Below are 14,067 nucleotides of genomic sequence, written 5' to 3'. Positions count from 1 at the left end.
TTCTTCCTTGGAGGCTCTTCAGTAGAGGCTGCTATACACCTTAGAGTAGTTTAACTGAGAAGGATGATGGCAAGTTTAGTAGTATGCAACAGCTTCTTAATGTGGGGTAGGCAAGTGGGGTACACGCCCCTGGCGCCACTTCAGGGGAGGGGTGCCAGAAAGACAGCAGGAATACCTTACCCTGCCTGCCTTGCTCTGCCTGCACTTCCCAGCTGCAGGAAGCAGCTAGCATAGGCATTGTGGGTGCATCTACATGTTCATGACTGTGCTTTTGCTACTGTACATTAAGTTTAGTACCTCTCATACGAGGTACTAGATAAAGGCACAGGAGCTGTGCTAATGCACAGTAGCAAAGGCAAACTTTTTGTGATGCTTAATATGCAGTAGAATAATACTGTGTATTAACTCATTAGCCTGGTTTTGCTGTGTCACACTAATGTGCAGTAGAACAGTCCACTGTGCATTAAGGCATCTCATGTAGATACATGCCATGCATCACAGAATGCAAGGCATTCTGGGAATTGTAGTTTTGTAAAGTGGCTATGGCATTTACTGCTGCTGGGGGGAGAACTGACCCCATTTTTTGCTAAAATCAGCAATATTTTTGCATTCTGGATATGGGCTTTGGTGGCACTCTAGAGAACCACAATTCCTAGAATACCTTGCACTCCATGACACTACCCAGCTGCTGCTTGCTACTGTTCCTGCACTCTGCAAACCAGGAGGTATGAAGGAAGGAGTGGGGGAAAAGGTGAGACAGGAATACCCTAGGTGCATATTTTCCACCCCATGCCTTTGTTATGCAATACCATGCCTGATAAAATAATGAAAGTTCAGTGTTTTCTTCCTAAGTATATTTAACCAAAATATACTTTTTTCTTGCTATTGACACCTTGCAATGCGACTTCTGCTTTATGCTGTCCTGACTATTATGCATTAGCACCTCTAATTAAGACAGATGCCCTAGTGTTTAGTGCACGTCCTTGGAAGTGTTGGGACTCAAGGTCTCTTTCTTTGCGAATGGCTTTGGGATATACAACTTCTAACATCCTCTGGGAATTAAGGTGTCTATGCCATCCCACAAAATGTGGTAATGGAAAGTATCCTCCTTTCCTCAGTAGCTCAGTACTTAGAGCATTTCTCCAGGATACAGCTTTAATTGAATCCCCTCCCCTTTGTCTGATGAGATTTAAACCCACATCTCTTGTGTGGATGCTCTAAACCAGTGATTCACAAACTTTTTTAAACTCAAAGCTAAATTTTGAGTTTAGCGGTCGCCTTTGTAGATGGAGACAGAGGAAGCCCCTCCTTTTCCCTTCCCCATGCAGGCATGCCCCCTAACCTTTGCCTTGATTCATGAAGCCCAGGATGCACCCTTCACTGCAATGCAGTATCCTGTCTGGTGGTAGCACTGCCAGACTGGGCTCTCAGGTGGACTAGGAGCAGCAGTCAGACTGGGTTGCAGTGAGGCACCCCGCTTCTGATGCAGCTGCTTCCCAGTTCAGACCTGTATGGCATTTTCTGGGAATGGAGGCAAAGCAGGACAGTTCCACCTGACTGAGCTGCACCCTTAAAAGTGTATTATGGTAACCTGGCTGAAAATCACTAAACAGCAGGATACTGGATATTTGGGGTAGGGGGAGGTCTCTCTCAATTTCTTCTGCTACAGCTGTTTCATTTAGCATGACATTATTAAATATTCATTAAGTAGGAATTTTGAGGGTCTATATATACAAATAAGGTATTTGACCATATCTTCCTCCTGAAGGAAGAAAACCAGGAAGCTTCTCAGAGTACACCTATTGTGAGGGTATAAAGTTTGGACTGAGATGCTAGAAGTGGCAATTAGGTAGGACTTAGATGCCTGAGGCCTTCTGTAGGTCTATACCCTGCCACAACTTCAGCTCAGTCCCCTCCCCAGTGGCTGCTCTTATTCCCGACCCCCTGCCCCAGGGTGTACTTGATAGAGTTTGCCCCCCAGGGTGCCAGAATGAAAGCAGGGGACTTAAGGGGCTTGGAGGGGACTGAGACAGAACTCTTCTGTGAGACGAGATGTCACTGCAAAGAGCCAGGTTAACCCTTCTCTGGCCTTGTAGCTACTGTAGTTTTTTATGGCAGGTGAGGATCCAAAACCCCAAATTCAGCATAGACTGCAGGGCCTGGGAAGAGTTAATCTAGCTCGTGGCATTGTGTCCTTCCGTACTTCACCAGGGGCTTAAGGCCTCTCCTCCATTCTGAATCCTCTTTACTCCATTCGTGCTCCTCCCTTCAGTGAGCACCCAAGGCTTGCCTGCCACACACTAAAGCTGTCAATGCCATGGGTTGGCCACCCCTGCCTTAGGGCCTTCAAGCAATTCTGGGGTTAGGCAGCAAGTGAATATGGGGGTCAAGGATATTAGTAGCACCTAAACATTGGGTTTACCTGTCACTGCCAATGCTTCTAGCTCTAGGTGTCTCTGGGCCACAGGTCTTGAGCTGTAAAGTGGAGGTGCTAGTATCCTTTCCTTACCTCATGGGGGTATTGCATGGATTTGTTAGAGAATGTGAGTTGGCTAGTAAAGGCACAGACGATTAAGTTCTAGAGTTGAGGCGGGGGCGGGGGGGAGTCCTGTCCCCATTGAAGACCACAGCAAAATTTTCTTGAGTTGAGGGTTCTTGAACTGAGAGTTCCCAAAATGGGTTGCCTGGAATTTATTATAACATCTAATTGGGACAGAACGAAGGAGAGGAAAATGATTCAATTGCTACCATTTTTCCTTGTGACACCTTGCTCTCTAATACATCTGGAAGTGGCTTTTCTACTCCTTGGCCAAGGAAGGTAGAAACTCTCTTCGGAGGGGTATGTTTGGGGAAGACACTCTTGATAAGTGAGAAGGAATGGTGTGACTGTGGGAACTGAGAACTAAGAAGGAGAGAGCAGCCATTCCCCTTTTAAGTCCCTCATATCCAGCAGTTCCTATTTTTCCCCTGACTCCATTTGGCTACTCCACTCTTTGCAGCAAAGTGGTAGTGCCCCTTCTAGAGATACCAGCTCACTCTGACCACCCAGAAGAATCACCAAATGGTATGCTTTGTACAGTTGCCAGCACTCAGAAGAGACCCACGACTCATAGTAGAGCCGAATTCTGCCAGCCAGCAGTGAAGTTCATTGATACAGCTATGTAATGAGGTTTGTCCCATGTAAGCACACACTGTGCTGTAGCCTTCATTATTTATGTCTTAGTTTCAAAACCACTGATTTTGAGAAAGCATGGAAATGCAATTCTTTTCATACAAATGCACATCCTAGTTAATAGATAATATTCTGGCATTTCCAGGGCCAGCTTTATATATTTTGTTGTAAAGAGAAAAATAACCCTTTAAAAGGAACACTTATCTGATTATAGTGCTGGAGTGGGAACTCCCAGGCTTTGGGGAAGGAAAGTCTAAAACAGTCACCAAAGAAGAGAAATACTGAACAAGGATTTTCAGTAAAAAATGTAGACTTTGTCCACTAGGTGGTGGAAATCTGCCACCAACCATAGCTCCTAAAAAACCAGAAAAATTCACTTAATTATGAAGGGCAGGCTGAATTAAGATAGAAAATAGCTGTAATAACAGCTTACTGTGTATCGATTAAAATGAGTTCTCTGCCTGTAGAAGAGACAATCATAGAAAATTATTCTTAATACTATCCCTGACACAAAGGCAAAAATGTCACTTAGGGAGGTTTTCTGATGTTTTAGAAAGGGAAATGAAGGGATAATTTCATCTAAATGAATTCTCTCACCCTCTACAGAGGACTGTCATCTATAATTTCAAACCATAGGAACTCAGGAAACAAATCTCTCATGCATTTATTTATCTCCAACTGACAAAATATATATTCTAAATTGATAGAGTTTTTAATTAACATTTGTTTCATAGATCTCCCACAGCCCAAGACCCAGTGGCATATGAATATTGTTTCCAGAGGTCTCCCGATGGTGGCAGCAAACCTACCAGTTATTTAACACAACAGCAGATTTGTAAATTACAGAGCTTTCTGGTATCACTGGCAGAATTCATTCACAGCTGCTACTGGAATGGAACAAATTATATGGCACACTGGGTGCATCTACATGTGACACTTTAATGTGCATTAGCCTAAGATAATGCACATTAAGGGCACGTCCACACATGCAAGCACGTGCGCTTGCAGCAGCTCAAATAGAAGCAGTGCAAATCTGAGCTGGGGCTTTTTGCCTCAGCATGCCCAGACATGCACTTTGGTATGGGGCAAATTGTGCCACTTGAGGCAAAATAACCCTGCCTGGCTCCTCCTGGATCTGCAGCCAGGGGGAGCTAAAGCTCAGGGCCAGCACCTGTGCTGTCCCCAGCAGTATAAAAAGCTGCCCTGTCCTGGACCCCTAAGTACAAAAACCTGCCCTGTCAGGCTACTCGCTTTCAGGAGCTTCTGGGGCCCAGCCAATTGGTACCTGGGGACACCCTTGTGCCAGCTGTACTGCTAAAGCAGCTCTGAAAATTCCCTGCACCCTCTACCTCTGGCAGTGGGGGCTGCTGCCAGGCAGAGCAAGTAGCAAATTTACTCTAGATTAGTAAAAGTGCAGTAGCACTTGTGTAGATGTCTGACTGGGTTTGTTCCTGGTCAGCCATCCAGCTGGGGCAGGAGATAGCTCCCTGCTGCCAGGAGCTGCCTGCTGCCGAGGCAGGCTCCACCACAGGAGCCTGGGTGGGGACTATATCCCCCTGCCCCAGCAGCAGGAGCTCCAAACCCCCTGCTCTGTGATCATGATTGCTGAGTGGGGGCAAGGAGATCCTCATCTCTCCATCCCTGCTCCACCTTCACAATTGGAAAGTGTGGGGCTGGGAGACCCTTACCTCCCAGTGCCAGCTCCACAGATCTGGTGCTGGGAGATAAGGGTTTCCCAGTGCCATCCCCATGGTTGTGGAGCCAGCACTGGGAGATAAGGGTCTCCAAGCTCTGGCTCCATGATCGTGGAGGCAGTGCTGTGAGCTCCTTGCTGGTGGGGGCAAGGAAACCTGTTCCCTGCCCACCTCCGTCAATGGACTCACAGAGCTTGGCAGGAAACAAGCTCCCCAGCCTGTTCTGCCCCTGCCCCCCCCAGCTCTGGGCTCACAGAGCTGAGTAAGGAACAAGCTGCCCAGCCTCTGCCAGGCATGCAGGGTGGGGGCTGGGAACTGTCTTGGTCAGGGACAGGTTCCAGCCCTGTGCCCAGATTTGGTGTTCAAGGAATGGAGCTTGGAAGGAGCTGCAGGGGTGGGGTAGATCCCAGCCCCCTGCCCTGATCCACCAGGGGGGCAGCTAGCAGCTCCCTGCTACTGGGGCAGGGGGACATTATTTCCACTCCAGTAGCAGCCATCCCCCCAGGATCAGGAGACTGCTGTCTCCTGGCCTGATGCTCCCTGCCAGCCCCTGGGCTAACAACCAGAGCCTAGAGCTCCCTCGGTGGCAGCAGGGGCCCATTGCAGGGCTGCAAGACACTTGGTGCAAAGAACAACAATCTGCTCCCTAATCCCTTCATGTATAGATGCCTGCCTGAAACTTACTCTAGAGTAGTTTACACTAGAATAAACTTAGGTTGGATCAAATGCATGTGTAGACACACCTTAAATGTACATAACTGTTGGGTGAATAGCTTTACTAATACATACATAATAAGCAGGTCTTTTTCCCAGTACTTATTATCATTAGATAGCTTCCTGGTCATGGGATTGTTTGTTTTTCCTTAGTCTCAGCTTCTTTCAGTCTTCTACAGATATCACATTTATTTTAAACTTATTTTCAACATTGCTGTTAATGAATAAATGTGTGACAGGAGCAAGCTCATTGTCCTGATGTTGCTATTAGGGTGCCTCCTGTCCATGGGCACTCTGCCTGCCCATCTCACCTGCTATGCCTTGGTGTGATTAGATTATAATCTTAACTAGGTGGGAGGATGCCCATTTAAGACCCTGATGTCTAGGGGTGATATCCGCAGCTCCATACCTTTCCCTACACTGTGGCCCATGCCTCGCAGATGTCATCATAAGTTCTAACTGGCTCTGGATCAAGGCCGGGCCAAACTTGGCCATAGATAGCGCTGTTCCATACTGTTCAATTATGGGCCATGTGCAGATAGCCCCCCTCTCACAGGGGGCTCATTCCCTCCCCCTGCTCTCACCAGGGTCCCATTCATACTGCTTCTCTTGCTCCCTGAGCAACCCCTTCAGGCCACTGGGCTTAATTCCCTTCAGTCTTTGGCCAGCAGATATGCAGCCTTTTGGGCCTCTCTTATGCCCTCATTTGAGTGGCTGCCAGGCAATTTACCAAACTGAGGCTGACTTTGCCCCAGGCTCATCTCTGGGCCATTTCTATGCCCCTATCTCTCTAGGGCTCCACCCCATGCCTCGCCAGGGCTCCACCTCACCCCCTCACTGGGGATGGGGCTCTCTAGGATCCTCCATCCCCATCGCCCTCATAGGCTGAGGTGCCTGGCCTACCAGTTCTAACTACAACATTCACCACATGGTGGAGGCTAGGATTTAGGCACACTTCCCTGCCTTTCCCTGGGGAGGCAATTGGCCTGGCATTTCTTGGGGACTCCCATGCCACCAGGAGTCCCACCAGGCCATCCTTCACCAGCAGGGTGCAGTTTTAGGTTGTACCCAGGACCACTGAGGCCTCCTCCTTCCCCACAGCCTCTCCTTTACCTTCACATTGTTCCTGGGGAGATGTTTTTCCCCTGCTGGCTGTCACAAACTGTCTTCCCTCAGCCCAGAGAGCTGGGCATTAAAATGGCCATCCAATCAGGTACCTGCCCTCTCCCTGCCCTAGCCCTTAAAGTGGCAGGCATCAAAGATGCTCTGTCACAAAATGGCAATTAAGAGTACTGTAATGAACAAACTAGTTTATGTACCACTGACTTTTACTGGACAGCACTACGAAACTCTATATCATTCTATGCTAACAGTTAATTGGGCTTCTGCTTCAGTTCTTGTAGTAGAGATGTATCTTTGGGAAGGAGAAGAATGTGAATTCTACCCTCCTTTTCTCCACGAAATTCCAAGTAGGTAGGTTGTACACATTAATGACAGCTGTAAAATACATATTCTTTTTTTCTTAAATGTATAACACATGATTGAAATAACACATTTAAAGCGTTTTTCTACAGAATGCTCCATTATTGTTTTGCTGCTTCTCAGTGAGTTCAGAACTGTACCAAGTGACTTACATGATCTGTATCTTCAGTGGAGTTTTAAAAAGGGAGTTCCAGCTGGGTTCAAGAACATCTTAACACTTGTTAGAAAGTGGTCTTGGACTCAGTGGGCACATCTGCTCATTCATTAATGCACCATGTTACTGCACATTATGTTTAGTACTTGGATGACCAAGTACTAAATCAATGCACAGTAACTCATGCTACTGCACAGTAGCTCTAGCACACGGGTTTGCAGTGACGCTAACTGTGCAGTAGCCTAATACTACTGCACAGTAGCGTATTAGCATGTTTTTTGCCTAGCACGCTACTGCATAGTGTTATTAGGCTACTGTGCAGTTAGTGTCTCATGTAGATGCACCCAGTGCCACTGAAAATGGTTTAGCTTAATTGTCAGAAGTAGGAGCATAGAGAAGCTCTTTTAAGCACTGTCTAACATGGAAATTATATCATGACAGGAAATGTGGTTACAGTTCAGGTGTCCCCTCCCTAGTCACCAACAACTAAAGCACTGTGCAGTGTTTGTTCTAAAATGAGTATGAAATTCCTCTGCAAATCATTTCCAGGTGTGTATAGATGTGGCTAATAGCAGAATTAGCTTTATATATTTTCTGGCTACTTGAACTGAATAAATGATAATTATTCACTTGAAATATAAACAAGTAGGTATACTTAGCTGATTCCAAATTCTAGTAAATGCATTATAGTGGCAAGTTCAGATCAGAACTCAGATAATTTTCCATTTATATTTGATTTCTGAAGTGTCATTAATGTAGTTAAAACTGTTTGAAGAACTAAAGGCAGCTTCCTTTTCTTCTGACTAAACAGAAAATAACAGAAACTGCATTTTGTAGACACTCTCTAACTTCTAGCCATCCATAATTCATTAGGTATTACACCTAATTTTAGGTCTCTCATTTTACCATGTTATACTTCACCCTCAGAAACTCAGTATCACTTACACAGAGGTTATTTTAGTGACTCCTATTACATACAATTGTATTAGCAATCCAAACCATTTAACACAGGGTTCCAGCCACGGCAATATTATTAACATACAGAAGTTACCATATTCTTTAGCTTTATTTATCCATGATTACTTTCCAGGTGAGATAGTATTTTATTTCTAAATGTTTCTGTCACGAAGATGAGCTATAGTAAGGGTTCCCAAAGTTTCACCCTTGAAGAGCCATTTCAAAAGGGCAGTCCTAGGTGGCAGACAGCATGAAAGGGGCTGATGGTCCACATCTGGCCCATGAACCACACTTTAGGATGCCTTGGGCTGTAGCAACACAAAAACACCTTTAGTCTAGTTTATTGCTGATGGTTGGTTAGTTGGTTTAGTCTATGTGTATGTCTTGTCAGGCTGTGATCTCACACAGGAAAGACCCTTGAGTTTGCTCCCCTCCTTGGAGGGGAGGTCTTCCGGGAAATCCATGAGAACTGCAAAAAGGGGTTTTGGTGTTGCAGGAGGTATCTGCCTTTCTTCTGAGTTTGTGTTGGCATTCAAAAAGAGACCTTGTTCTCTTAACCCTCCCAGAACAGGGTTAAGATGGGCACTATGTTAACAGAGTTGCTGTCTATCAGGTAAGATACAAGACCAGTGATTCTCAGCCAGGCTTCTGGGACACCCTGAAATTCTTTGAAGGGTGTTGCGAGATAAGAGGAGATAAACAGATAAGAGCAATCTCAGACTTGCCCCTGCCTGGTTCACCACCACTGGCTGGCCCTCTGTAAAGAGGTAAGCTCTATAATAAGTAAGTTAGTTTTTGAAATGGGATTCTGCTCATTCACAAAATTTATGGAAGGAGGGCTTAAGTCTAATGAGGGGTGCCTTGAGTCTAAAAAGGTTGAGAACCACTTTATTAGACCAAAGTGCTGAGCACCAAAGTCTACAAAACTGTTTGCCATATTAGCGTTCTTATTTTCAGTGTACACAAGCACGAACAATTAGCTATTTTATGGTTTATTAAAGAATGAATGAGTAATGTGTGTGTGTGTGTGTGTGTGTGTACACACTAGCCTCCTCTATATAGCTCTGTAACAAGGAACCCTGGCCCAGTGGTGGCCTTAGGGTTGTTGGGTCTCTGGGCAAGAGAGTCATTTGGAGCCCCTTAGAGGTTTAATTTTGATGACGTATAAGCAAGTTGGACATTTTTTATTTCAATTTCACTTTTCCCTATCCATGAAACTGCAATTAAAGTATCTTAATACAATATTGATAATACAAATATTCAGTGTAATCAATTTTTATTTCTATAAAGTGTGGGGCTCCAGGAGGTCACCCAGTTTGCCCTGCCCTAAGGCCACTACTGCCTGACCTTGTTACTAGAAGGCAGTGTGGCCGCTATAAGGGCAGAGTTTTTAGAGCATGGCCAACTGGTTGAGTGGGGTTAAAGGACCTGGAGACAGGCAGCTGACTGGGGTGTCACATGACTGGGAGAGGGCTCAGGCCAGAGCTATATAAGCCCTAGGGTTGAGCCAGCTGGGGAGAAGGGGTCAGCCCTGAGAGTTGCAGAGTATGGGGCTCCTGAATCCCCAAGGAGACTGGAAGAAAATAGCTCTGCAGGCCAGGGGAACAAGACAGAGCAACTCAGAGAAAGAAAGAGATGCTTGATAAGCAAGCGTGCAGCCTCTGTTTTTCTTCTTATATTATACCTCAGGGGCTTAGTTTTTATATTGCAGTTTAAACTGGTGTTTTGGACTGGGACTGTAAGGGGCCGTTTTTAGAGGCCCAGAAGCCAGGCCTAGAGCAGTGGGCCTGGGCTGTGAAACCAGCTAGAGTAGAGGGACAGAAAGGCTAAAACCCCAACAAAAAGGGAAAAGAAAGGCCTGGGATGGCCTGGAGATCCTGGAACAAGGGTCCCAGCCAATTGAAGATTTGAAATCTGTGAGGCATGGGGCATGGTGTAGGGGAGGTATGGAGCCATTCAATTAGCCCTCAAGGCAAGAGATGCACACTTCCAGGTGTTCCAGTGAGACCAGACCTGGGAAGCCCTGGGGCAGCTTCCCCTTGAGAACCGGAAAGAAAATCAAGATATGGCAGGAGAGAAACTGCTCCCAGAGTAAACAAGGAAAAGGGAGATTTTGGGGGCCTCCAGGGACATGCAGACACCCTGGGGATGGCACCCTCTTACAAGCCTTTTACATGAAGGAGTTCAATTAGATGCAATGGTCAAGTTTACTTACTGCCCTATACTGTTGTGTTGCTGTATACTAGGGGTACTCAATCCCTGGCTCATGGGCCAGATCCAGCCCCTGGAGCTGTATCTTCTGTTCTACAGGGGTCCATAGGGAGCTCCATGAACCATGGCCCTGAGTCTTAGATAGGGTGTGCAGGGCAGCATGGGGCCTGATCCTGGGATGTAGGGACCAGGCAGAGGTGGCACGGGGCCCCAGAGCCTGCTTCCAGCTGGGTAGAAGCAGTGCAGGGCCCCCAGTGCCTGATTCTGGCTGGGCAGAAGTGGCACAAGGCCCCTGGACCCTGATTCCAGTTGGGCAGAGGCAGCATGGGGCCCTGGGGCCTGATTCTGACATGCAGGGTTGGCACGAGACCTCCCCAGAACCCAATCCCAGCCAGGCAGAGATGGCCAGGGGGGTCTCAGGGCCCAATCCTAGCCAGATGGAGGCAGCCCAGGGCCTCAGGGCCTGATCCTGGTGGGTAGAGGCCAAAACTGCGAGCACCACTGATATACACAGGTAAACAGTTTCTGTCCTCCATCCCAGTGGTGAACAGATACCCCTAAAATAATGAGGTGGGAGAGCACCATGAGTTGTAATTTGAAATGAGAGGTAGTCTTTCTAGGCCATAAGGATTGCCTATTGTCAACATGTGTTCTTCAATGTTGTACCTTGCCAGGTGCAAATGCCCACATAGAATCTTTCAATCTTAAACTTTCAGGCCATCAAATTCCTGCGAGATTATCCTAATGCAATAAGGTTCCATTTGCTACTGATGAATACAACTGAAGAAAAAGGTTCTGGTTGCAGGAGGGATATGGAGACTGTCTACACTATGCACTCTACAACTTCTCTTACCTTCCAGCAATGTCAGCAAACACAGAATAATAAAAAACGGAACTGCAATTCACCATGCACATAACATTTAAACCTAACATGTAGTATTCTAGCAGAAAACATCACATTCTACTTTTACTAAAAATACAGCTTCTATTCTGTAGTAACAACTTCACAGTCTGAGAGATGGCTTAGTAAGCATGAAGCAGATTCTAAGCGTTAACCACGATGTCTAACACTGAATTTAATATACTGGGAGAAACTGCAGACTGCACATATTCTCTGAACAATTTTCTTTCTGATATCTATATTTCAAGCTTTAGAATCCCATAATCTCTTACCATGCCTCCTAAATGAATGATTATAAGAAGTGGAGTCACTTGTTCTTGTAATGAAAACATCTTCTGCACTCCTCCAATTTCTCCTTATTAGCTTTCGTGCTAGCATGAAGCCCATCTGAATAATCAATTTTTTGCAATTTAATAGCTCTTCTGCTCTCAATCCTACCATGCAAGTGAAGGAGGAAAAACAACCAGTTTACCCATATAAGCCATCCCTGTTGTATCTCCATATGAGTCAGGGATGTCAAAGGTATGGCCCCCAGGCCAGATCCAGCCTTTGGAGGCCTATCATCTGGCCCCCAGTGGTGACTGTGGGTTTCAGAGATGACCTACAGGCAGCATGTGGGGCATGGTGGATGCCCCCATGTTCCCTGCTCCAATGCACATCAGCTCCAAGCCACCTCTAGCGGTCCACTCCAGAGAGGCCACCACATGCAGCATAGCCATGCAGCTCCAGAGCAGCTGCCACACAGCACAGCCCCAGAGCAGTTAAAGCAGAACTGGCATCCAAAGCTGGTCTGTGGGTCCAATCTAGCCTATGGACTGGCCCTGTGCCATTCATCTGACCCATGGGACCAGGTGAGTTTGACTTAAATAAGTCAATAGATTTCAATTCGGGGCAGGTTGCTCTAGTAATTGTGGACTACTGCCTGCATAAAACTTTTTGGACAGGCTCCCAGCATGTATAAGATGATAACCACCCTAATGTAAAGCCAGAATGAAGATTCTTATCAGTAATGCCAATAACTTAAATGTCTAGAGCCAGCTTGTGTCCATTCCTATGTGAATTCAGAAAGGTGGTAGGACCTTCCCTTGTATCCCTCTAGTGGGATTTATCAGAATTAGAATCCAGTACTCATGTAAATCTAAGTCCTTCATTGATGAAATTCTGGCTCCAGGGATGTCATTGGAGTTTTGCTTTTGACTTCATTGGAATTAAGTTTCTATCCAAAAGGTTTCAACCAACAGCAATATAATGCTGCCTGCAGAATATCTAGGGAGCTCTCCTGGTGCATGAGGGAATGCACCCACCAAACGAAAATTGTAAAAACTGGGTTTCCACTGTATTTTTGGAGAATTTACATGTACCTGGTGTGATCCATTTGTTAACTGCTGAATATTACATAGGAATGCACTGGGAGGAAGGGTTTGAAGATGATCTTTACAATAAAATATTTCTTCGTTGTTTTGATTTATAGGGAACTTCTTTAATCTTTTGCAGCTTTTTTAAGTGCATGCATCTTTTATTTCATGCATGCACACATTATGAATATGAGATGGGTAGGAATACTATTCCCTGACAGCTCTAAGCTGACAGGTTAATGATATTAGATCTGATTATCTTGTTTGCATTGCTGTTGATCTGGTTTAGACTGAGAAGTTCAAAAAGATATCCTATCTAATTAATTAACAGTATAAATGGAGTAATTAGCAAATAACATTTTAATCTAAATTAACACAGGTGAGTAAGACTTCAGGGATAAAGGTTGTAGCTGTGTTAGTCTAAAAGCACAAGCAGTCAGTTCAAAGAGGCGATATCTTTTATTAGACCAACTAGATAGTTGCAAAATCTTGCAACTGTCTAGTTGGCCCAATAAAGATATCCCCTCTATCACATTGGCGGCTGGTGAGTAGAACCTCCATTGTAACTATCTTGCAAAAACTACACATAAAGTGCTCTATACCACTAAGCACCCTTGAAATCAGTGGTGTAAAGAATAGGAAAAAAGCACACTGAATAATGTGTTTAGGAGTCAAAAGAAGGAGGAGATCTTATATGTTCCATTAAGCTTCTCAGCAGGTGTGTCTACCTAAGACGCTTTACTGTGAAGTAGCATAGTTTACTGGGCAGTAAGTATGTGTGTCTGCACATGCACATGCTTACGGCACAGTAAACCTTGCTGATTGCAAGTAAATTTGCTATTTGCAAATGCAAGTAGCAAATTTACTTGCAATTACTAATTGTGCAGTAGTGTTCATGTAGACGCCTGACCAGGGGCAAATCTGCTCCCAGTCAGCCGGCCACCAAGGAGTGGGAGATTGCTCTCTGCCCCCCCACCCCTGACCTGCCTGCTGCTGGGGCAGGCTCTACCACCAGAGCCCAGGTGAGGTCTATGTTCCTTGGCCCTGGCAGCAGGAAGTTTCACGCCCCCAACTCCGAGATTGCAATGGGACAGCAGGGACTGGGACAGCCTTATCTCCAAGCCCCCACTTTGCCATTGTGATCATGGAGTGGGGGGTGGGGTGGGAGGAAGGTGGGGACTAGGAGATTCTTATCTTCCAGTGCCGGGTTTATGGTCACAGGGCCAGAGATAAGGGTCCCCACACAGCCCCAGAGCTAGTTCTGGGAGCTCCCCACTGCCAGGGCCTGGGGAGCCTGTTACCTACCAAGTTCCATGATCATGGAGCTGAGCAGAGGACAAGCTTTCCAGCCCTGACTCTGATCATGGAGTTGGGGCTGGGAACTGTCCCAGTCAGAGGCAGGTCCTAGCCCCATGCCTCAAATGAGC

This window comes from Crocodylus siamensis, chromosome 4 (assembly GCF_052110815.1).
Source record: "Crocodylus siamensis isolate JL-2025a chromosome 4, ASM5211081v1, whole genome shotgun sequence".
Taxonomy (NCBI): Eukaryota; Metazoa; Chordata; order Crocodylia; family Crocodylidae; genus Crocodylus; species Crocodylus siamensis.
Note: the sequence above shows the minus strand (reverse complement) of the source record.